Below are 24,341 nucleotides of genomic sequence, written 5' to 3' on the forward strand. Positions count from 1 at the left end.
CCGTGGGCCGTGCCCATCCTGCACAGCACACACGGCGGCTGTGGCTGGTGAGTTTCTACACTGGGAGGAGTAACGTCCATCTCATGACTTCCTGCTCGGATTTCCCCATCTCACCCCTGCTCCCCACCCTTTCGGGGCCGTGACTCTCTGAGGCCACGGATTACCTCAAAAAGCCGGCTCAGGAAATCGAGGACGTGTATTGACTAAACTCTTCAAGGGACCAGGTCGTGTCACCTTTGAACCCTGCCTCTGAGTACCTTCCGTTCAGCTCCTGGACGCCAGGCTGCTTCCTTGGCCGACAGTATTTCCATAATCTTCTTCCTGTGTCATCCCACCCATGTGCGTAAACACCCACATCCCAGACTTTTACAGGAGGACTGCCTGCATCTCCCTCTGTGGCACCAAGAGTCTTAGCCACTTGTAAAAGGGCAAGACACATTGGCTCTGAGTTTTATGAATCCTCTGTGGCCATGTTGCCTTTCGTTACCATTATTCCAGGTAATGGATACCATTATTCCAGCCCTGCCTGGAATGGGGATTCCTCCACACTGGCAGGGTCCAGTAGAACTTTCTGTGAAATGTTCTAGTCTGCAGTTCGATATGGTAGCCACTAGCCGTAGGTGGTTGCTGAGCGCTTGGAATGCGGCAAGTGGGACTGAGAAGTTGCATTTTAAATTTACGTTTTAAAATTAATCTAAATTGAAATAGGTCCAGGTGGCAAGCAGCTACTGCATTGGACAGCACGGATCTACATTCTTTTCTTGAGATAAAGGAAAATAGTGTAGGAGGTAGGAAGTGGTATTCTCAACCATCAATGCTTATATTTAGGGAGAAAAAAGGAAGGTTTTTTTTCCTGTCCAAGTTTAATATTACATTTTGATGAGGCCGACGAACGTTCATAAGCTCTACGTACGTGCACTTAGTTTTAAGCTTATAGATTTTGAACCAGAGATGAGGTATCGTACATTTTTTTACCCTGCATGGTTAATGTACAAAATATACCCAATTCCGCTGAGAAAGAATGTCATCCCTAAAACACACTTTGATGAACTCTGAACATGAAAACATTGTATGGGGGTGCCTGGGTGGCTCAGTCGGTTGAGCTTCCCACTTCTGCTCAGGTCATGATCTCACGGTCCGTGAGTTTGAGCCCCGCGTCGGGCTCTGTGCTGACAGCTCGGAGCCTGGAGCCTGCTTCAGATTCTGTGTCTCCCTCTCTCTGTGACCCTCCCCCATTCATGCTCTGTCTCTCTTTATCTCAAAAATAAACAAACGTTAAAAAAATTTAAAAAAAAAACATTGTATGATGCCATATAAATGGATTAAACAGAAGTGAACACAAACACTATTCTTCAATTTTTCAATTTATTCTATGTATCATAGTATGATAATGTGAAGAAAAATATTTGAATTTATTTTTAAGTTCGTATCTTCTGGCTGCTCTCCACTGAGAGGGCTTAGAGGTGAAATGATAATTAGTTTGCCACCAAAGGAAAAGTGTCTGGAGTGTTCTTTTTTTTTTTTTAATGTTTACTTATTTTTGAGAGAGAGAGAGACAGACAGAGCATGAACAGGGGAGGGGCAGAGAGAGAAGGAGACACAGAATCCGAAGCAGGTTCCAGGCTCCGAGCTGTCAGCACAGAGTCCGACGTGGGGCTCAAACTCACGAGCTGTGAGATCTTGACCTGAGACGGAGTTAGACGCTCAGCTGACGGAGCCACCAAGGCACCCCGAGTGTTCTGGCTGTCCTTAACGCCTCCCCTCCACCTGAGTGAGCGGAGTGAACAGGTTAAGAGGTCAGGAAGTTGACATAGAGACCACCACTGGAATGAGAAGAGAAGACCCTGGAAAGTTTAAGAATTGTCTCCCCTCAAGTGGGGAACCCTGATTTTCTCTTGTTCATACCCAAGGCTGATCCATTGTCATCAAGTTGTTTAATGTATTCTGGGGAAAATCTTTACAAGTAGGCCCTTTATGGTTTTATCCCTTCTTTTGTGTTCAGTATTTTTCTTCAGACTCATTTTCTCTTGTATTTTTTTTTCTTTCTCTTGAATAGAGGTGAGTTTGTCCATATTTGCTATTTAGTTTTTTTTTTTTAAAGGCGGGGGGGGCACCTGGGTTGCTCGGTTGGTTAAGCGTCTGACTTCGGCTCAGGTCATGATCTCACGGCTCGTGAGTTCAAGCCCCGTATAAGCTGTGCTGGCAGCTCAGAGCCTGGAGCCCGCTTCAGATCCTGTCTCTCTCTCTCTCTCTCTCTCTCTCTCTCTCTGTCCTTCCCCCACTCACGCTCTCTCTCCCTCTCTCTCTCCTTTGAAAATAAATGAACATTAAAAAAATTAAAAAAAAACAAAGAGGTACGCCCAGAGCACCTTTGGACCCTGCTCCTGTGCCCCCATCATATTCCGTCTCTCGAGACTGTTGTGACTGGGTGGAGAACGCACTCCAGAAGCACGATGTCTCTTGTGGCATCTCATGTGTCGCCAGTTCAAAACCGTGCCCCAGATGGGTTTTTATTTTAGGGATCGGAGATGGTGGAGGGGCCTTGTGCCTGAAGAAAGAGAAAATATAGCATGTGGAGGGTGTTCGAGATTAGGATGTAGGTAGGGTGTTCACCTGTAGCTTCTCTGACAGAAACAGAAGTGTGGCTTTTCCTGAGAGGTCAAGGGTGCGCTGTGGCCAAAATAAGATAGTGCTCTTGAGAGAATGGAGCAGGTGGATCTGCGGAGGAGGTCCTAGGACTGAGGAAGGGACCCTGGGATGAGTCAACAAAGGCGAGGCTTGTAGGAGATGGGGAAACATGGGAGCAGCCCCCGCCCCGAGTTGCTGAATTAAGGAGGGTTGAGTTACACATGCTTGGGGTCAGCCAGGCAGAATGACTTTCAGCAAGTAGGACCAGTAGGAGCGGAACTGGGGTCAGGCTCTAGGAAGCAACAGAAGAGGTAAAGCAGTAACAGAGAGTCGTGATAAGGGACACGAAAGGCAAAAGGGTGAGGCTAAATATTTGTGTGGAGGACACCTAGGGCCATTTGCGTTCCATCTACCGTGGAAAACACCGGGGCCCTCAACGGAGGGGAAGAAAGGAGGCTTCCTCGATGTATCAGTACAAGACATGAGGGGGACTGACAATGGGGGCTTTCTGTGACATTTGTAGCACAGACGAGATAAGCAGCTGTCTACAAGAGATTACGGTGGTAGAAATCCCCATTGGAAATGCATCCTGAGACGTAGCTGTCGTCCCGCACGCCCAATACAAAAAAGACTGTAGGTTACAGATAAGTAAAAGGATAGGATGTGTCTATGAGGAAATATTTAAAAAGAGAGCAATGAAAACTGGAATACTTTTGTGCGTTTTTCAGGAAATGCTTTATTTTTCCATCCATCCACCTGCTGTTCTAACTCATACTATAGAGAGCCTTCTACTGAGCCCAACTCTATGCACGAAGCAACTCTCTGTCCAGCAGGAGAGGAACCGTAACAACATACAGTTGTGCTCCCGTGATATGTGTGTGTGTAAAGAATGGCGGAGTGATTTATTCTTTCTAGAAAATAGTCAGGAGGACATCAAAAGAAGAACATCCAAGGCGGTGGTAAGACTTCAGCAAAATCAGAAAGTCAAATAGAACTTTGCGTGGTGCAGAACTTGGAGAAGACAATTCTTCTAGGCAGAAGAAATAGTATGAGTGGGGACAGAGATCCGATGGGGTGTGGGTTGGACTTTTAGTGACACATCGACAGTGGCCACAGGGAGGCAGTGGGATATTGCATTCAATACGAGTGCTGCTGAGGAAGATCCATCAGGTGCCGGGCGTCCACACCCAGTGCGTCTGAGCGTTACCCAAGGATGGATAGGAGAGAGAACTGGACCATCTGGGTTCTTCCTGATGTTCAGATGATTACGAGAGAACGTGGGCATCTCCAAATCCATTTTGGTTTGTGTCCTCAGTTCAGAAACAAGCAGGGCAGGAGACAAGAAAACAGCAAGTTGAGAGTTTTGTGAGTTGCTACGTCACTGGAGGGACTCTTCCAGACTGCAGACAGTCTCAATCATGCCAACACTGGGATTCAATTTTCAAAACTGAATTTCGGTGTTAAGAACGGGTAGAAGGCTCTTGAGAAAACGAGTTACTCAAGGGATTTTGGCTGAGTTGGGATGGAGGTTTGCTTGGCCAACGGGGACACAGGGACAGGGGTGGCAGAGAGAGGATGGAGTGGCATCTCAGGTATTGGTTCCCTGGTCAGGACTGTAGGGCTCTAGGCAGAAACTGAAGGTCTCATGAGACTGTAGGCAGAAGTGGGAGCAGGTGTTGTCAACAGAGATGGGGACACACAAGCTATGCCGCTGCCCAGGTAACAAAAGCACGAGGCAGAATGTGCAAGAGAGACATCTCCTTCTTCTTTAAAATATTTTTTTAATGTTTTATTTCTTTTTGAGAGAGAGAGAGAGAGCACAAGCAGGGGAAAGGAAGAGAGAGAGGGACAGAGGATCTGAAGCAGACTCTGCTGACAGCAGTGAGCCCAATGTGGGCCTCGAACTCTTAGACGGTGAGATCATGACTTGAGCCAGAGCCGGATGCTCAACCGACGGAGCCGCCCAGGTGCCCCTTCTTCTAGAGAGTGAGGTGCAGCTTCTCTGGGCCACCAGACCCCAGGATGAGGGACAGAAGCACGCTCTGGTGTGCTTTGACACCCGGAAGGCACAGCACATGTGGCATGGACATCAGTGTTTTCCTGGCCATTGAGACGACAGTAAGACATCCCCTCGGGGAGTTTCAAGGTGGGGAGAATAAAAAATCACCAGAGGCCTGTTGGTGAACTCATGTGGGACATCACTGGGGATCCCTGGAGCAGCTCAATGAGGCTTGTAGTGGTGCAGGAGGGGTCCTGAGCCAGACATTGTGCGTGTGTATGTGTGTGTGTGTGTTTATCATAGTCAGATATATATAACATAAAATTTATCATTGTAACCACTTTAAAATGGACAATTCATGGGCACCTGGGTGGCTCAGTCAGTTAAGCATCCGACTTCAGCTCAGGTCATGATCTCATGGTTCGTGGGTTCGAGCTCCACATCGGGGTCTGTGCTGACAGCTCGGAGCCTGGAGCCTGCTTTGAATTCTGTGTCTCCCTCTCTCTCTCAAAAATAAATAAACATTAACAACGTTAAATGGACAGTTCAGTGACATTAAGTACATTTATAATGTTGTACAACCACCGTCACTAGCCATCTCCAGAATTTTTAATTGTACCAAACAGAAACTCTGTCTCCATTAAACTCTCCCTGCCAATCCCCCCCACCGTCAGCTTCTGTTAATATCGCTTCCACTTTCTGCCTCCATGACTCTACCCACTCTAGATACCTCACAGAGTGGAATCATACAGTATTTGTCCTTTTGTCTGGCTTTGTCACTCAGCATAATGTTTTCAAAACTCATCCATGTGATAGCGTGTATCAGAATTTCCCTCCCTTTTAAGGCCGAATAACATCTCTTATATGGATAAACCACATTTTGTTTATCCTTTCGTCTGTTGATGGGCATTTGGATTATTTCCAAGTTAGTTACATCTTAATGATTACTATAGGTTGGTGATATTTGGGAAATTTTGTTTTTGCATCGATGTCAATCGATAGAGAGAGTACACAATTATATAAACAAAAAGGCAGCAAGGCAGAAAGAGACTGCCGGCAGCTGGTCACACTAGGTGGGGCAAAGTATGAAACCAAAGGAAGAGATCTAGGTTGAACCAGATATAAAATGTTTCATCGATTGCAAGGGACAGAGGCTATCATTATTTAGTTCGTAAGAGGAAATTGGAGAATTTTATTGGGGCCTGTAGTAGAAATATATCCTTAAACTTCTAGGCACGCCGTCCTTAAAATGGATGTGGGCTTCAACCTTCTCTGTGATTCCTATGTGGTCTTTTATAAAATATTTCAAAAAGGGACTTCACAAACACACACACACGCACACACACACACACGCATGCTGAAGCTTATAGGAATTTAAATTAATTGGAGTGAAAATTTGGACCTTTTAAGTGGGTGACGCCAGATACAATGTACTACTCAGAGAATTTCTTCGTCATGTTTGTTCCTTTGCATATGTTGTGTTTTAATGTTTTCGTCACACCTCAATAAATACATTAGGCATATAAGGGTAACACAACGATTCACTCGCTCACAGCTGTGCATTACACCCCTGTTTTGCAACACGGTCAGGGCATACCGAGCCTGTGCCCTCACACAGTTACAGTTTTGTGGCTAACAGGACAGAGTTCAGAGTAGTATGGAAGATTGGGTGCCATGGAAGAGGTGAGGTGATTGACCCAGATCTCAGGCATCAGGACAAGTTCCTGGAGGACATTCAATCTAAACTGAGACCTAAAAATGCATCAGAGTTGGCCAAGTTTAGGAGAGAGAGTATGTGAGTGTGTGAGTGTGTGTGCGTTGGGGTGGGATCGTGAGGTGAGTAGCATTCCAGGCAGAGGGAACAGTATGTGTAAAAGCCCAGAGGTAAAGGGGTCACGGTACCCTTGGGACAGGAAAGTTCAATGTGGCTGAAAGACAGAGACAAGTGAGACTAGAGAGTTCTTAAGGGCCTGTGGGTGTGTTAAGGAGTTCAGCCTTTACCCTGAGGTCGGTGAGAAGCTGTGAGAGTATTTTAGGCACCAAAGAGGGGTGACAACCTTCCCATTAGGGAAAGCCAGCGTCTGGAGGGCTGAGGATGAGTTGGCAGAACAAGGCATGGGCAGGACGAAACTCAGAGCAGAGGTGGTGATGCCCTGGACGAGGCTTGTGGTAGTGGGCAGGGAGAGAAAAGGAAGGGTCTGGAAACTAATCAGGGGACTAAGTGGACAGAGGAGAAGGGGAAAGTGGAATAATAAACCTGGGCTTCTGGTGTGGGGTGCCCTGTGGGTGAGATATTTAGGATGTTTCCGTCTTTTAACTATCTTCATTGGTCATACATTGAATATATTTAACCATGGTACTGCCTCAGTACTCAGGAGAGGTTCTGAGACCAAAATACGTACTTATTTAAGGAATTTTTGTGAAACTCGATATTCTCAGCTTCCAGTGGTTGCCATAGAGACTCAGAGCCCCAGCCCCAAGTCCCTATCAGCCCATGTAGATTTCCTAGTTCAGGAATGGTCCTCATTCCTCCCACCCCCACCTCCAGAACCCTAAATCTTAGACCTAAGAAGTAGTTTTATAACGTTGTCTACATATTAATGGAGTTGCCTGTGCTGTCATGGGCATAATCCTACAATAGAGCAGATGCTGGGATTTGAGGGGTCTCAGATTTTGAAGCCCTGTGGTTTTATGGCCACTGCCCTTATGAAGAAAACAACTATGTTGGCCTAATTTAACCAGAATCTGGATGAACGTGGAGAACCAATTGATTGTGTTTTCTGGTCGGTTGTTGATCCCTGAGTGCCTCCTGGCCCTGAGCTGATGCTCCTGGCTGAGAGCAGATCCTCCTGGTATTACCCTCACTGCTCAGGTCCTAAGGATCTGGGGTCCCCTACCCAGTAGAGCAGGGCTCCTATCCTGCACATCTCTCCATCGCCAGAGAACTGTCTAGAGAGTGGACTCTGCCCTGTGTGCGTATTGGAGATGTGGCAAAGTAGGAACTACTAAGGGGTGAGAGCTATATTCCTGCAAGGAATTGTAGAAGCCATCTAGACCAATAGATTTCAGCCCTCCTTATCAGACCCAACCGCTATTTAACGATTATGTGTAACACCCCCCCATGATCCTGAAATGAAATCCATAGAAAATATAATCTAGCAATCATGTAAATTAAGCATGCCAATAGAATGCTTATGCTATAAAATGGAAAAGCAATGAAAGTAATTTGTGATAAAACACTGTGTTTCCATATGAAAAGGCTTAGGCATGAAGAAGGTAGAAGATACATGGAAGCCGTCTGGCACTCGCACCCGAAGTAGAATTTCTGTGAGTGCAACAGCCACGCACAGGTCCCACGCGTGAGGGGAGATGTGTTCACTCAGAGACCACAACAGCCTTGCGATTTTCTGAACCGGCAAGCAATTCTTGCAAAATTCTGAAGCAAACCAATAACGTCTTTCCTTCGTAAACATGGCGGCTGCATTCCTGGAAAACCAGCTTCGGTCAAAATCCTGTAAAATATGTTTGATGTTTACATGCAAAACAAACAGGGGGAAGTGCTAGGCTTGGGAAATTATGAAGCTATTATTATTTTTGTTAATTAGATGAAAGTCCAGGAGAACACATAAAAGCCTCCAGGGGCAATTTTGTTGCACATGGTTGCCCTAGGATTTTAGGACTTGGAGTACGTGCCCTTTACTGCCAGTAGGTCCCTCATCATTGTAACACTTGAAAACGCCCCCCACTCAGTGGGTTGAGCATCTGACTCTTGGTTTCAGCTCAGGTCATGATTCCAGGGTCCTGAGATTGAGTCCTGCTTGAGAGTCTCTCTCTCTCTCTCTCTCTCTCTCTCTCTCTCTCTCTTTCACTCTCTCTCCCCCTCTGCCCCTCTCCCCAACTCGTGCAAGCTCTCTTTCTCTCTCTCTCTCTAAAATAAAAAAAAGAAAAGAAAAGAAAATGCCCCACCAAATGTCCATAATGGTCTTTGGAGAGTGGGATCACCTCCTTTGAGATCCGCTAATTTAGAGAGAACTTCTCGCTTTGCAGGGGACCTTACCAAGGTTCAGGTAGCATGACTGATTTTCTAAAAGTCATGTGGTGAGTCACATTTAGATGTGGGGCTTAAATCCAGTGTTGGGAGTTATTCAGTGTTTTTCTCCCTGTCTTAACCCACTAACACGTCGGGAACTGAAGGAACAGCTTTATTTGTGAGTTGCTAGAAAATTTAATACAGTTTTCTAACCGTCCATTCTTCTTACCATGAACTTTGAAGAAAATGGCCGTTTCAAAGATTATTCGTTCAGTTTAAATAATCCCGCAAGATATTTATTGGCCCTGTTCACATTTCCCACATTTGTTTGAAACCCTTACGTCTAAGACCTCATAAAATATATGAAGTCTCACTTCCTTTAGAATTTAATAGATATATTTACATTTTTGTCCAACTAAAATATGCTCCTAATTAAAAGGTGAAATTGTGCAGCAGTGTTTTAAAGAAAACCAAGTCTCTTGCCTTGCCATTTTACCCCCAGCCCTACTGCACTTTGAGCTTTTAAAATTACTTGTGTTTTTGGAAGTGACCTCCTTTTCTCTAAAAAAAGCCATATTACTATTTCTTATTTTGTCCATTTTAGACATTATCTATAGACTTTCTCTCATGATGGAAATGGAGTCTGCTGGTCTTTCCCACTCCCCCCAGATGAAGGCGTCTCACTACTGGGGTTAATCTCTTGGCTACTTTGTAACATTTTTAAAAATTCTGGTCTGTAGAATTTTTCTCTTTATTCCTCACTTTCTCTTTTGCAGGGTGAAGAAAATTAATGTCCCTGCCCTTTCTTTGACTTTCTCCTTCCGTGACTACGTTCCTCTCTCTTCCATGGTTTTAGATCGCCGAATTTAGTAGTACTTACAACCTATGAACACAACGAAAGACTACAAACTCTGTCTACAGATTAATCCTCAAAGCTGAAACTCAGGAGTGTTTACACGGTTTTGATTTTGTGAATATCGTTCACTGACGAGCCGAATTACATGCTGTCTTTATACTTCTTTCCAGCTGTTTATGTTGTGGTGGTTGTTTTTGGAGTTTCTAGTGGCCCCTTTCTGCGGGTGTTCCACTTTCTTTCTTTGATTTTGTATACACACACACACACATATATTTTTGCTGGATTTTGATTTTGTATATATATATGAATATATATATTATGTAAGTAAATTATTTTTTATTTAAATACAGTTACTTTTATATAAATAAATTTTATTTATATAAAATTTATTTATATTTATTTAATATTTATTTATAATATATATAATATTTATATATAATATTTATTTATAGAAATATATATAATATATAAATATAATATATAATATATAACATATATAATATATAACATATAATATATATAATATACAATATATAATATATAATATATATAATATAAATATAAGATTTATTTATATAAATTACATATATACGTATATATGTATATATATATGTATATATATATACGTATATACGTACATATATATGTATATACGTATATATGTATACACACATACATACATTGCTGGAGCACATCTCAAGGTAATTTCCGCAGAAAGAGTGTGGTATAAGGGAGGTGAAGTTCTGGGTCTCTACATGGCTGCAAATGTGTTAATTCTGCTCTTCTTCTGAATTGATTAGCTATCAAATTCTAAATTGAAAATAATTTTTGCTTTAGTACCTTGGAGGGTTTTTAATCTCTTAAAATTCATGCTTATTTTCTAAGTCTGATGTCAATCTGCTTCTCCTTACTGAGTGAACTCTTTTTTTCCTCCCAGGAAAGTTTTAGGATTTTCTCTGTATCCTTTGTACTCTGAAATTTCAAGAATTTGGGACTAGCAGCGGGTATTTTTCTCTTCATTCACCGTATCGCACACTGAGCGGACCATCTTAGTCTGGAAAATTGTTTACCTAACTCTGACGATTTCTTATATTATTTCTTTAATAAATATCCACTCTGCTTTCTCTTTCTAGAATTCATATTGGTTGGCTATTGGAACTTGGGAGTTGATCTTTTCATGGCTTTATTTTCTGTCTCTCTGTTTAGGTTCTATTCTCAGAGAGATTTACTTCATTTTATTTTCAATTCTTTATTAATAATTTTTAACTTGGCAATTATACATTTCCGTTTCTTTTTTTTCTTTTTTTAAAGTTTATTTTTGAGAGAGAGAGCGAGAGCGAGTACGGGGGAAGGGGCTGAGAGAGAGGGAGAGATTGAGAATCCCAAGCAGACTTCTCCATGTCATCACAGAGTCGCAGGCGGGGCTCAAACTCACGAACAGGGAGATCACGACCTGAGCCGAAATCAAGAGTCAGACTCTCAACGACGACGACGGCACCACCCAGGCGCCCCTTGCGCATTTCTAAGTCTTTCCCTTTGGTTCTCTGATTGCTCCTTTTTCACATCTAGAGTGTTGTATCAGGGGAGGGGGTCGAAAAGCAGCAGCTCCTACAGGGGGCCCTACTCAGCACAGGTCCTTGCTCTCGGGGGTTAAGGGGCACCTGGAGGAATGAAAGTTGTTTGCGAACGTCCCGGGGTAGCTGCCGTGGAAGCTGTGATGGACGGAGCGATGGATGGGGTGTGAAGGCCCCTCCGGCCCCCCATCCTGCCACAGACTGTGTCTTGGGACCCTGGGGTGGAGAAAGTGCCACTTTCATTCCTGCCTCTCGGGATGGTTGACACGGCGTAGTGACAAAGAATGACAAACAGGAGGAGCGCCCTGCCCACGTGTTGGCGGACGGGCGAGCTGCCCTGCTGGTCTGTGTCCACCCTGCTCAGCTGGTCTCGGCCCCTGACTGCCGCTTTCTCCCAACGCCCCTGTTGGAGGAGGTCATAGAGAGGACGTGACCCCTGGGTGACCTTCAAGCTGCACCCCCCTCCCCCCACCGAGGGATCCCAGGCTTCTTGTTCCCTCTGCTGTCCTTGGACTGTACTTTCTGCCCACTGTTCCCATAGCCGGAGCTGTTTCAGGAAGTCAGCCTTGAAAGATAAGGTGTCCTTGAGGTTGTCTTGACTAACCCCCCCCAGCCCCTCTGCATAACCTTTTCAGGTTCTGGCTGGGGCGTGTGGAGGTCTATCTCTCTTGCTGGTCACCCAAGACCAGCCTCGGTGAGTAAGCTCTCTTCTTCCCCTGCTTAGTAAACCTGCCACCTTCCAACCTGGGGTGACCCACCTCTTTCTTGGGTCTTTCTTTGCCCTCTGCGTTCGGGGGTCAGTGTCACATTGGCGGGACGGCTCCAGAAGTTGCCACCCCCCCCTTCTCATTATATGAGATTACACTGTCCGAAAATATTAGCTTTTCCCTCCTGCTAGAAGTTCTTTTCTGCTCCCTAAATAATCCATGCTGCCTCCAGAGTTACTTTTCTCCTTTCTCCTCTTAATCTTTTGCTCAGTGTTGCGGTCTCTCCCATCATACTTGAAATATGTATCATATTTAATAACAAGACAACAGAAAAAAAATCCAGTGTGTGTGTGTGTGTGTGTGTGTGTGTGTGTGTATGTGTGTGTGTGTGTGAGTGGGCTTTCGTGTTCAGCTGAGTTTGTGCGCTGGAGATCCATAGCTAACACAATCTAAAAGGCCCCCCAGACCTTTGGGAACCTGGACACTACCACAGCTCCCTTGGTTTTATTGTGGTCAATTTCTTTACAAAAGCGCCCATCCACCGTGTATGTATTTTTGGCCTGGATGTCAGATGCATATCTAGCAACCATTGTGATCAAAGAATTAGGGGAGGGGTTCGCCGGGGGTGATGCTGTTGTTTTCAGGGTTCAGTTTCCAAAGCTGGTGGTTCCCAGTCTTGGGGGCAGGCATCTTTCTAGAAGTTTTTCTGCCTCAGCGACTGCCCCTTCCCCCCAACCCCCCTCGTCCTTCATACATTGCAGGACATGGTTTCCTTTGCCCAGCCTCAGAATTCCTCATTCGGTTTTTCCTCTTCCAGAAATGTATCGAAATATTTCACTTGCTAATAGCTTCCCTCCTGTTCTTTTCATGGTTGTGGGTTTATATCAATTTTGTTCCTCTAACATCTTTTTGATGTGGTCTTGGAAGACAGAGCAGATAAACATTTGTGCACAGTTTGCAATTTTGACTGGAAAATCCTTTGTATTTCTTTTTTCCCCCCATTTGATATTCTGAAGATTTTTCACATTAAACATCTTTTTTCTTGTGCAGGTAATACATGTATATACTACAAAATTCAAGAGGCCCAAAAAGGTTATATAGTAAATTTAGTCTCTCAGTCCTGTTTCCTAAGCACCCAATTTCTTGTGTGTCCTCTGAGAAATATTCTATGCAAACATACTCTGTTTAATTTTTTAAAAACGCAAGCACAAGTACACAAACACATTGTTTCACACCTTCCCTTTTGCACTTACTAATGTCTTCCAGATCATTCCATACTGATACAGCATAGAGCTTTTTAAAAAATGCTTTTAATTTCTGCAAAGTGCCTTACTAATGAACACATTGTAATTTATTTAACATTTCCTTATGGGTTAACTTAAAAAAAAGAAATGTAATCGGCATACAATATCTTATTAGTTTCAGGTTCTCACAGGTTAATTTATGTTCTCCTATCCTTTGCTTTTGTTGTTATAAACAAAGCTACAATAAATTTCCTTTTATGTACGTTATCTCACACACAAGAGTCAATCTGGATAAATTTCTGGACGTGACATTAACTGGTCAATTGCCAGCTTTCTTGCGTGGTGGTGGGGGGGGGATGGTGGTATCAGTTAATGGTCACTGCAGTAACATAGGGATTGTCCGTGTCTCCAAGCGTTTGGCCACTGTACCAGTTAAGATCCAATCAGATCTTGGTCAATTTCCAGCTTTGGTCAATTGCCAGCTTTGGTCAATTGCCAGTCAAAGCTTGGTCAATTGCCAGCTTTCTTGCGTGGTGGGGGGGGGGATGTGTGTATCAGTTAATGGTCACTGCAGTAACGTAGGGATTGTCCGTGTCTCCAAGCGTTTGGCCACTGTACCAGTTAAGATCCAATCAGAAGCCAGTCAGAAGTTATTTCAGCAAGAGTTTCATACTAAGAATTGTTGGCTAGGGATAACGTTGAGAAGAGAATTAAGGCAAGAAGGGAATAGTAAGGTATAGAGACGCAGTGACTGATTACAAGAAGGGACTGGTGAAGAAGTTGACATTGTTAACATTTAGAAGCTTTTTGTTTCAGCTGCGCTGTGAGCTCCGAGAAACCCTATGGAGCAGGACTAGACTTCTCAGGAAGGAGCGCCAATTGGTTCGAGATGGTTCTCCGGGAGGGCAAAGGTCACGCCGACTCTTCAAGCAGTTGCAAAATGAGCCAGCTGCCCACCAACAGACGCTGCAGGTGAAAAGAGTTGCAGGAGGAACGTGGCCTGGAGCAGGAGGCCTAGGGGGCGGGGCGAGTCCCTGCTCCTCCCCGCACCTCCTATTGGCTGAGCCGGGGCAGGTGATACCGGGCAGGTTCCTCGGGCAGCAACCACAGGAGCTCCGCCAAGTGTAGAAGGCGTTTGGCGGGACCACCCGGAGCTGGCGGGGCCGCCTGGCAAGTCCACCAACGTCTCGCTATTTGCTAACGTGACCGGTGAGCGCTCAGACCTTGTCGTTTTGCTTAGCGGTTTTTCTTATTAGGACGGAGAATAGTTCTTAATATTTAGAATTGATTTTCCATTTTATGGACTATGTTTTTTATCTGCTTTACGTTGGTTTTCCTTGGTTGTCAGTTTTATTCTGCTTGAAAGAAGTCAGGTTTTTGAATACATTGTGGGTTGCAAATAGTCATTTATGTTTTGATATATGGTGGATTTTCCATGTATGTATGTGTTTTATTTCTATAGAGTTGAGTGGACCAATATTTGCTTTTGTGACTTCGTGGTTTTAGTTCACCTTCAGAGAAACCTTTCCAACCTTGAAATTATAAAAACATTTTGCCGTTTTTTTTCCAAGTGCTTTTATGGTTTTGGCTTTAAAATTTAAGTATTTGATCGAATCAGAATTTTTCCTGTTATAGGAAGTATTAACCTAAATGTGTTTTTTCCTGCTTGACTATCCAGATGTCCAAACACCATTTATTGAATGATCAGTATTTTCTCCATCAGTTTGAAAATTTACCTTTATTACAGTATATATATATATATATATATATATATATATATACACGATCTGTCTGTATTTTGGCCTATTTTTGGACTTCTTAACCTGTTTCATTGATGTTCATTCATGTACTAGCTACACAGTTTTAATTACTCTAGCTTTATAACATGTTTAAATATCTGAGTACCTCTTCCTCATTTTCCCTTTGTAGAATCTTGTTCTTGATTTTTCTTTCTCCCCTAGGAGCATAAGTTGCTTGTCTAATTTTAGACCCTGCTGGTAATTTGAGGGACTCGTGTAAAAATACGGACTAAGTGCTGACATTCTGAGTTTTTCTGCTTCTAGAACATGGTACGTTTGGTAGTTTTTCTTTTGCCCATGAAGTGTATTCTAAGGTGCTTGCTCTGTGTCTCCCCCTCCCCTGATTTGCAGCCTCATGCACCTTGGTGCCTTGCCACCCCAATTTTTATCTTCAGTGCACAGAGCCGCAGCCCCACTCTGCATTGTTCAGGTAGAGACTTTGTGGTTTTATGGAAGATGGGGTTTGCCCTTTTCTTTTCCTTGTTGCTTTTGGGTGACTCATGAGAAAATCGGGGGTGGGGGGTAGCTCTTTTGTTACTTAAAACGCTGATGCTGCTTCCCGTACATGCTCAGACACTCCGGGATCCCATTTCATTGACTGCCAGAGATCCAGTTTCTATAGCAGTATTTCCGGGAATCTGTGGAATGAGAAATCGTGCCTTAGATACACTCTGAGTGTCCTTGTGGCCTCTGCGAGGGCCTCCCTGGGGCTTTTCCCAACCACTCTGCAGACCAGTTTCTCTTGTGTTAGTGCCTTCACCGATCCCACCTGTTCTCAAAGTGGGGTGACTGTTTCCCTGGGGTACAGGAAGGCATCCCACGGAATGACAGGAACAATGATTGCAGAGTCTCACTTTATGTCTGCTTCCCTAAAATGGTGCCTGAGAATATGCCAAGCGTCTCCAAGTTCTCTCCCTATTTCCCCTTCCACTTTCCCCCTTCTGTGTATCAAGGAAAGGCACGCTCTGGCGCCCTTTCTTGATCTTTGATCTTCAGTGCATTGGCCTGGGGCAGAAGAGCATCTTAAGGGCAACTCAAAGTGCCTGTGATGAGCCCAGTGGATGGTGGCAGTGATCGGTAGCAGCTGGGGGGTGGGGAGTTCCAAGTCTCCGGCTGGGGCGGTGGTGGTCCCAGTTAGCTTTCATTAAAGCTGAAGACTTGAAGGGCTTGTCAGTGGACAGATGACTTAAACTCTTTTTTTGTCGACTGGTGATACTGTGTACAGCTTGTAAAGGAATAAAGAAAAGGAAGGACCCCACTGTTGTAAAGCTCCTCATTTGTGCATCTATTTACGTATATGAGAAATCGTCTCAGGTGCTTACATCAAAGATAATAAAATTTGTAAACTTGGTCTCTAGGAATGAAAAATGTTCATCCATGTATGTCTATTTAAAAAAAACACATCTCGGGGCGCCTGGGTGGCGCAGTCGGTTAAGCGTCCGACTTCAGCCAGGTCACGATCTCGCGGTCCGTGAGTTCGAGCCCCGCGTCGGGCTCTGGGCTGATGGCTCGGAGCCTGGAGCCTGTTTCCGATTCTGTGTCTCCCTCTCTCTCTGCCCCTCCCCCGTTCAAGCTCTGTCTCTCTCTGTCCCAAAAATAAATAAACGTTGAAAAAAAAAAAAAAATTTTAAAAAAAACACATCTCGGGGCGCCTGGGTGGCTCAGTCGGTTGGTTAAACGTCCGACTTCGGCTCAGGTCACGATCTCACGGTCCGTGAGTTCGAGCCCCGCATTGGGCTCTGGGCTGACAGCTCAGAGCCTGGAGCCTGTTTCAGATTCTGTGTCTCCCTCTCTCTCTGACCCTCCCCTGCTCATGCTCTGTCTCAAAAATAAATAAATGTTAAAAAAAATTAAAAAAACACATCTTATTAGGAAATGCATTTCCTTCAAAACTATACCTTCCAAGATGATCAAAGCCACATACAAATAAAAATTAGAACGATCTACAAAAATGTCTAGTCTTTAGATCCTTCTGGCCACTGGAAATGAAAATACCTATTTTTCATTAATTTTTGTTGCAGAGACTTACAGGGTGATCAATAAAATACTTTCGGGCATAAAATTTACATTGTGACAATTCTCTGGGGGGAAAAGGAATGGAAATGAGTTCTAGGAGGGAAAGGAATGCTGTAAAATTTTGGCTGCAAAAACTTGTTTATATATTTAAATGGAGTACACGAAATGTCAATATTCTGTGGAATGCTTTTAACAAATGATATAACAGTTTTGTTTTAAAAGGTTAATATTTATAATATGCCAGAGTTATGGTCTGTGTGATTGTTTAAACTTACGATGAGAAACCTTAATTGCCAAATCAAAAACCTGTGAGGGCACATGGTTTTTCCCCCTAAAGTTTTAGAGGGCTCTCAAGCAAAAAAAAAAAAAAAAAAAAATCTAAACTCTAAAATCCGGAAAAACCAAACTGAAGGCTATTGCCCTAAACCTTTACTGCAAGTGAATGCCCAATTTTAACTTCAAACTTTGAGCATAAGAATGAATGAATGAATGTACAGGGAAGACCAGTTGACCCCAGACCTAGTTGGGGAGTTTTGGAGCACCGACTACTACATATGAGGGCCCTAGGGGACCCATCCTTGCCCTCCTCTGGGCTCTTTCTCCATATAGAGGCTTTTGAGCCCATGCTAAAGGGGGAACTGCTACCCCTGCCTCAGGGAGTCCCTTTGAACCTAAACCATCCTTTTAATCTAGGACTGAACTTCTAGAAGCACAGGGATATGGAATGGTTTCTCACCTCTGGTGAAGCTCATTTGCATATGTGCAAGCTCGCCCAGCTGCTAGGGTACCAGCTTGACTACCCATTTCCTTTGGGAAGCTGAAATCCACCCCAATTCCTACAGGGGTGGTTCCCCCAACCCCCACCTTAGGCTTCCTAAAGGCTACAGAACATAGTAGACCTTTATCTTCGATATCCTCTAGATAATACATTAACAGTGAGGGGTACCAATCTGGCCAAGGGTTGTCTTGTGATGAAATGTTATTTTTGAACATCTTTTCTAGCCATCTTCCTAGTTTCCATTCTCTTCTGTGTAAGGACTTGAATGATAGAACAGGCCTTCCCAGAATCCTCAGCAAGAGACCTTCGCACAGGGAAGATAAATTTACCTATTAGAGTACAATCTGCAGAGATAAAGCTACATGAAATGGCACGTGCAATTTATATCCTTTAACAACAGGACCTGCTCAGCTGAAACCTTTCACATTTGATTATTTCAGTCTGTTCTCCAAGTTCAATAGGAGGGCTTAAAATACATCAGGAAATTAAAAGGACCTTCACATGACCTTCTATCCTCCCCACCCCCACTCCCCCACTCCCATCTAGAACCAAGGGTGGCCTGTCCCAAGAAGTTGGTTTCTTTTGGTAACTCTTGTAAGGGACTACATCCCAGACTAACCAAAGATGACCTTGTGTCCATTACCAAGCTGGAGAACGCAAGGACTCCCTGGTTAGTTTCTCATAGGGTCCCTGCAGATGTTTATCCTGCACACGTAGAGTCCCGTAAATAACTCAGAAGAAGAGGCTTGCTGTGGGGCTGGGTGTATGTCCTTTTAAACATTTTGCAAAGGTTGTACGAAGTGATGCATGGATAGGTTTTAAGTGTCAATGAACTTAAAACCCAAGAACCACAAAACCCATAACCATCCCCACTAATCCCATTTACCGTTCCAGAGGTATTTTATTACTTTCCTACATATACCCTTCTAGAATTCCTCCTCCCAAACCCTTCCTTAAACACAGGAGTACAGGTTTTTTCAGCAGCTTTCCTAAGTTCCACATGTTTTGGAGATCGTCTCCCTGTGAATGTAAGGATGGCTAACTTTTTTTTAAAATTTCTTTTGAAACTCATTCTTCTATATGGTTGACTTTCCTTCAAGGCTAATAGCACAGTCTGATCTTTGGGGACATCCCATATTGGCTAGCTCACTTCTTAAAAATTGCCTTGTAGTATAGGGATCCCATAACATAAAAGCTTATTTTGAAGCTGCCCTCTTGATAGACCTTCGTTCCAATTTCCTTATAATCTTACAACTCACACACGAGCCTTTATACATACATATAAAGGCTTTTCTTTTTCTTTGTTTGCCTTTATTCCTGATTAAGGAATATCTTTAATTTCAAACTGTTCAGACAGATTCATTACCTGTGATAGACTTTGCAAATATTGTCTCCTGTATCTAAGGTTCTAATGATGGTGTCTTCAGTCTTCAGAAGTTAAAACTCCGGTGGCCAAATATGTCCGTTTTTAGCATTTCTGTTTCATTTTGGCTGTTTATACCCCAAGAGTCTATTAAAGTTTGTTACGTTTATATGGATAATTTATCTTTGAGCACATTGGGAGGTTGGACACTGATTGGGTCCCTGCTGCTCTTTTCCCTACAAATCTGAATGCCACCTTTACACTGTATTTGTTCTGGATCTCTGTGGTGTTCTATCGACCTATGTGCTTTAGCCTCAAAAATCTAGGCTTGATAAAACTAATATGTATTGATACTTGGTAAGAAGAGTGTCTACACTTTTATTACTTTTCATAGAATTTCTTAACTTTTTGTTAAAGATCTTATTCAAGGAGTTATGAACAGGTTTTTTTTTTTTTTGGTGTGTTTTGGCCACATTAACTGTTTTTGAATTATTTTTGCAAATAATAATTTTAGGTTTTCCCATTTTTATTGTAGTAGTGACGATTGCTAATACCTCTAGACAGTTTAAACAGGAGGGAGGAGAGAAGGCCTCCGTTTTATCCCTCACTTGCAAATGTACTTCATGCTGAAATCTTTTAAGCATTACAGGTTCACTGTCAAAAATGCTTCTCAAATGATGATCTTGTATTTTGCTAACCTGCTAATTTAATAGTACTTAAGTTGTATTCTCAGCATTGCTACTTAATGTTTCTTTTCCTTAGTTGATGAGGTATTCTGACTTTTTTTTCCCCCCTATGAAACCATTCTTATGTTCTTGAGATGAATACTGCTTGGTTATAAGGTGTATGTTTCTCATTCAGTATACTGATGAATTTGATTTAATATTTATATAAACTTTTATATACGCTTTAAGGTCCATGTTCAGTTTTCTTAGACTCCTCTTGTCTGCAATTTGTATTGTTACACTAACATTATAAAGTGAGTTAGCGTTTATCTTTTTCTGTATTCTGAGACTGTGTATGCTGGGAATGATCTATTCACAATCTAGAAATTGCCTGTAAACCGTCTGGGACCAGTATATTTTAAGGGCAATGGATCTTTGTAGGCTTCTTAATTTCTTCTATGGTATTGGTCGTCTAACACTTTATTCCAGTATTTTCCCCACCTCTGAAAATTCCTACTCCTAGAAATTGTCTAATTCTTCCGGATTCATTTTGCTGGTATACACTTATATATAGTAGTCTGTAGTTTTTTCTTTTTTCATTTCTATTATGATTTATTCATGCTTTTTTCTCTGGCCTATTTCATTGGTCTTTTCCAGTAACATAAACCTTTGCTTCTAATACCCGAATTTGCTAGTTTTACTTACATTTTAATAGTTGCTTTTATTTTCATTAGTGGTTTTATGCCATTGTCTTTAAACTGAGCTTTTAAGTCAAAAACTTTAATGGCTTTTAAATAAATGTGTTTATAACTAAAATTTTTCCATGTTTACGCATTTCAAGCTGCTGTGTGTAACTCTGTTCGAAGTCTAAATTATAATTTTGATTTTTAAAAAAAAATTTTTTTTTCAACGTTTATTTATTTTTTGGGACAGAGAGAGACAGAGCATGAACGGGGGAGGGGCAGAGAGAGAGGGAGACACAGAATCAGAAACAGTCTCCAGGCTCTGAGCCATCAGCCCAGAGCCTGACATGGGGCTCGAACTCCCGGACCGCGAGATCGTGACCTGGCTGAAGTCGGACGCTTAACCAACTGCGCCACGCAGGCGCCCCTATAATTTTGATTTTAAAGAGCTCTCTTGGGAGGCAATGGAAACTAATTTGATTTCCAGTTCAATTGTATTATAATCTATGAATAGGACACAATGGCAGCTGTCTGGGATTGGCTGAAATACTCTTTGTGGCCAATACATGGTCAAATATGTCTGTTCCTGTGAACAGTTACAAATTCTTGGTTTGTATACAAGTTTGGGCACGTGTATATGTATGTATATATGTTTTTAATTTTAGATATTTTTTCCAAAATCTGTTTTCCGAAAAGATACTGCATTATATACTTCAGGTTGCTGAGACTAGATCTTAAATGTTACCTCAAAAATGATGATTTATGATGTGATTGAGGTGTTAGCTAACACCCTGATAGTAATCACATTGTAATACACACATCAAATCAACATGTATACCTTAAACATAATGCCAATTATCTCTCCATTAAAAAATTTAAAAGGTCTGGGGTGCCTGGGTGGCTCAGTCGGTTAAGTGTTTGACTTTGGCTCAGGTCATGATCTCACGGTTTGTGGGTTCGAGCCCCACATCGGGCTCTGTGCTGACAGCTCAGAGCCTGGAGCCTACTCCAGATTCTGTGTCTCCCTCTCTTTCTGTGCCCCTCCCCTGCTTTCACTTTGTCTCTTTTTCAAAATTTTTTTTTTTCTCAACGTTTTTTTATTTATTTTTGGGACAGAGAGAGACAGAGCATGAACGGGGGAGGGGCAGAGAGAGAGGGAGACACAGAATCGGAAACAGGCTCCAGGCTCTGAGCCATCAGCCCAGAGCCTGACATGGGGCTCGAACTCCCGGACTGCGAGATCGTGACCTGGCTGAAGTTGGACGCTTAACCGACTGCGCCACCCAGGCGCCCCACTTTGTCTCTTTTTCAAAAATAAACATTAACAAAATTTAAAAATAAAAATAAAAACTTCAAAGGTCAATTGGTTACATAGCTAGTAATATAGTTTTTGCTAATTTCAGAACTGTTTCTGAATAAATATCAATATAAAATATTAATGTTAATACAAAATGTCACTTTCTTATTAAAAAAATTTTTTTTAAAAAAAGACTTTATTTATGAGAGTGAGACAGCGTGTGAGCAGGGGTGAAGCACAGAGAGAGGGAGACACAGAATCCCAAGCAGGCTCCAGGCTCTGAGTTGTCAGCACAGAGCCCGATGTGGGGCTCAACTCCCGGACTGTGAGATCATGACCTGAGCTGAAGTCGGATGCTTAACCGACTGAGCCACCTAGGCGCCCCGTGTCACTTTCTTAATTGTATCATGAAATAGCATCTTTTAAAAGCTTCTGGTCTTGGGGCGCCTGGGTGGCGCAGTCGGTTAAGTGTCTGACTTCAGCCAGGTCACGATCTCCCAGTCCGGGAGTTCGAGCCCCGCGTCAGGCTCTGGGCTGATGGCTCAGAGCCTGGAGCCTGTTTCCGATTCTGTGTCTCCCTCTCTCTCTGCCCCTCCCCCGTTCATGCTCTGTCTCTCTCTGTCCCAAAAATAAATAAATGTTGAAAAAAAAATTAAAAAAAAATAAAAGCTTTTGGTCTTGAACTCTGATCTCACATTGTTGTACTAATTTTCTTATTTGGTGTTTATTTTTTTCCTGTTCTTGTCATTCAGTCTTCAGCTTCTCTCTAAAGGGCATGCAGTTTTATTAACATAATCAAATCCTTAAGTTTTAACAGATTTTTTATCTAATCACATGTAATGTGATTATGGATACTGAGTTTGCTATTTAGAATTCTGTATACACCTCCACACCCCTTGCCTTTGGGTTGACAAGATTTTATCTTCCTATTTACCTTTAAATCTAGGAGCTTCTATTCCTGAACTGATAAATGTTTAAAAATGTTTAAATATGTGAAAACACCTTGAATTAAGCAAATGAGCCAGTTTTTCATTCACCAGATCCTTCAACCACTTCTGCTATTTGGACTTGGAGTGCTGGGTTACAGTTTAAAGTTCTACAATCCAAATAGCTGAGATTCTAGATTTCCAGTCTCCATTATAGAGCGAGGAGTTGCGAAGTCCTCTCTCTTAAAAAGCAACCGTGGATCCGGAGAGAATCGTCCAAAACCACCATTTGAAACACTCTGAAAATTCACTGAAAGCCTACAAGGCGCGTAGATGCTTTTACTCGGAACGCTTGAGTCCCGAGTCCAAGAGCAGCGGGCGTCTGTGGTGCTGTCCGGGGATCCCCATCCCCTCCCAGCTCCCCAGGCCCCCTCTGCCCCCGAGACTTGCTGTCCCCACCGGAAGAGGCTGCTTTGATGGGCAGCGCGATGCTTAGGTGGAGGTCCCAGTGGTGAGCTGATGGGGAGGACGGGGGTCTCTCACAGCCTGAGACTGTGCTCCTGCAGGGAGCCGAAGGTCTAGACAGGAATGTGAACAAGAATCCGGAATGTGAACAAGAATCCGGAATGTGAGCATGCCACAGCGGAGTTGATCAGGTCTCCATACACCTCGCTCTGCTGGCAGGCTGTGTGAACAAGCAGTGGAGGCTGGGGGAGGCCCGGAGTCCCCAACACGTCTGCCCAGAGGGGCCAGGGAGCCCGGGGGAAGGTGAGCGCAGGGGGATCTCCAACCGTCTGCTTGTGTGTGCGCCCAGCCCACGTGTGGGTCCGGCAGCAAGCTGGGGTGGCGCTCAATGGCAACCCGGCAGTTCTCTGTCTGAATAAACTGTCCAGACACAGGGGTCACCCCTAGGGAGTCAGCCTTAAACACGAAAACCAGGGGAAATACACGAAAGCAGCAAAAACTATAACCACAGATATTAATGTTGGCACACAGCGGGGTAGACTTCAGATCTAGTTCAGATGAGTTACTGAAACCGCAACCCCCCGGGGGGAGGGGCGGGACCCGTCAGATCAGGTGTTTGTACATTCCGTGTAAGTTCCCTAAGCCAGGCAGCCTGCAGAGAAACACAGGTGACTTCTAGGAGAAAAGTGGACAATAGATTGTACCTGTGTCCCCAGAAGCTGGATTTGGCAAAGATGTCAAAGCAGCTTTAATAAACATTAAAAAAAAACCCCACAAAACTCCATGTTTCTAGCATTAAAGGAAAGCATGATAAAGTGACTCGATGAATAGACCATCTCAGAGATGGAAATTTCACAGTTTCTGTTCTAGAGTTGGGGTACAACAGTTGAAAGGTTGTCCTCCTTAGCACATTCGTGATGGAAGCAAAGGAATCCGTGAACTCCAAGTAGGCAAATTAATCTGAAGAACAAAGATTGAAGAATGCCCCCCCCCAAAAAAAATCCTGTGAGCCTCCAAGCACACGGATGTTACTCTGTTGGGGGGCCTCAGGAGAGGAGAGAAAGGAAGAGAAAAATGGGTAGAAACCATTAAACTATGGCTTCGAAAACCTACAGATCCAAGAAATGCAAACTCCGGTAGCAAAACACAAGAATATCCCCGTCTAGGACACCATAGTTAGTTGGACGCAAAGACAAACGAAAGCAGGAGAGAGAAGGAGCCCATCACCTACAGGGGAACAGCACGGTTAATAGCTGACTTCTCCCCCTGGAGGGGTATGGCATGCAGTGTTCCCAGAAAATGCCGTCAATC

Source organism: Prionailurus bengalensis, chromosome E4 (assembly GCF_016509475.1).
Source record: "Prionailurus bengalensis isolate Pbe53 chromosome E4, Fcat_Pben_1.1_paternal_pri, whole genome shotgun sequence".
Taxonomy (NCBI): Eukaryota; Metazoa; Chordata; class Mammalia; order Carnivora; family Felidae; genus Prionailurus; species Prionailurus bengalensis.